This window comes from Octopus bimaculoides, chromosome 20 (genome assembly GCF_001194135.2).
Source record: "Octopus bimaculoides isolate UCB-OBI-ISO-001 chromosome 20, ASM119413v2, whole genome shotgun sequence".
Lineage (NCBI taxonomy): Eukaryota > Metazoa > Mollusca > Cephalopoda > Octopoda > Octopodidae > Octopus > Octopus bimaculoides.
In genome coordinates this window covers 40,590,555-40,592,041 of record NC_069000.1, presented here as the reverse complement: position 1 = coordinate 40,592,041, position 1,487 = coordinate 40,590,555, and the positions used below count along the sequence as shown (strand labels likewise).

At 40.3% G+C, this 1,487-nt stretch overlaps 1 protein-coding gene across 1 annotated transcript in view; it reads right to left on the bottom strand.

Annotated features, from left to right (window-relative positions):
• LOC106878613 (uncharacterized) overlaps positions 1-1,411 on the bottom strand; it is a 79,712-nt gene extending 78,301 nt beyond the window's left edge. The window contains exon 1 of the mRNA XM_014927886.2: positions 578-1,411. The gene's annotated coding sequence lies outside the window, so the exon portion shown is untranslated. The remainder of the gene's footprint in view (positions 1-577) is intronic.
• Positions 1,412-1,487: the final 76 nt, after the last annotated feature.

Below are 1,487 nucleotides of genomic sequence, written 5' to 3'. Positions count from 1 at the left end.
GACAGTCGAATCTCCAAATTTAAGGCCTACCATGTAATAAACTAGAAGGACACGTTGGATAGTGTAGTCTTGGATATAGTATATATGACAGCAATTTGGAAGGTCACGCTTGGAACGCTTCTGGTCGTAAATCTACTCGAACTTGGACTAGTCACAACCAGCAACAACAATGTTACGACAGGTACAACAACCGATTCACCGCAGCAGCCACTTCACGACGACGACGACCACCACCACCACCACCATTGTTTCCACTCAGCCTCCCCCCTTTCGCCACCATCACTGCCACTACGACAGGTATAACAACATTAGCAAGCCAGCAAGCAAGTAACGAACCACCACCACCACCACCACCATACAGGTATCCGACTAAATCAACCTCGGAAAGGCTCCAGATGTTTACAAGTGGCCCCTATCCCGAAAGCTGCCCTCTTGTATAATCCAACATAAATATAAGTGAAAAAAGTCATTTGACGGGGAGTGATAGAGGAAGAGAGATCGGCGGTCTGACGAGAAAGAAAGAGAGACAAAGAGAAAGAAGAGAAGGACGAAAGAAAAAGCAAGACAGATACTTAACTTGTTGGGGTTTCCGATTGCGCTTAGCTTTAATGGAGAAATTGGTCTTCATAGCTCTTCATAACCACTGGGCAGTGGTTAACTGTACGTCCGCTGGTTCGTCGATGTATCTCTCTTTCTCTCTCTCTTGCTGTCACTTCACACTTCTGTATCTGTCTTTCTTTTTTAACCTCTCTCTTTCTCTTTCTCTCTTTTTCTCATAGGAACTGGACACCGAAACACATACACGGGCATACACATACACACACATATATACACACACGCGTGCATACAGGCATACGCACACGCATACACTCACATGCGGATAGAGGTATATTTATACAGAGAGGTTGGTTGGTCGTTTAGTTAGATTGGTGGAGGATAGATGTAGATAGATTAATAGATAGCGTTGGAAAAGCGAAAGACCCGTACGTAAATGGAGAAACAGAGTCATACTCAGAAAGACCAACGTACAAGTAGACAAGCTAAATAGATAGATAGATAGATAGATAGATAGACACGGACACTTGGGCGGATTGAGAGGTATATATAAGAAGGACACAAATTTATAGCTGGATTGCTAGATAGACAAACAGATAGACAAACAGCTAGATAGAATGATAGATCAATTGAATGATAGAGAGAATGATGGACAGACAAACATAGATAGAAAGGTAGATAGATAGATAGATAGAATGGTAGACAGACCGATAGATGAAATGACAGATTAATAGATAAACTGATAGAAATGACAGATAGATTAATAGAATGATAGATATATTAACAGATAAATAGATAAGCAGACAGACACAGATAGATAGATAGATAGATAGATAGATAGATAGATAGATAGATAGATAGATAGATAGATAGATAGTTTGATTGATTGATTGATAGATAGATAGCAAAAATTGATAGAGTTACAGATAAAC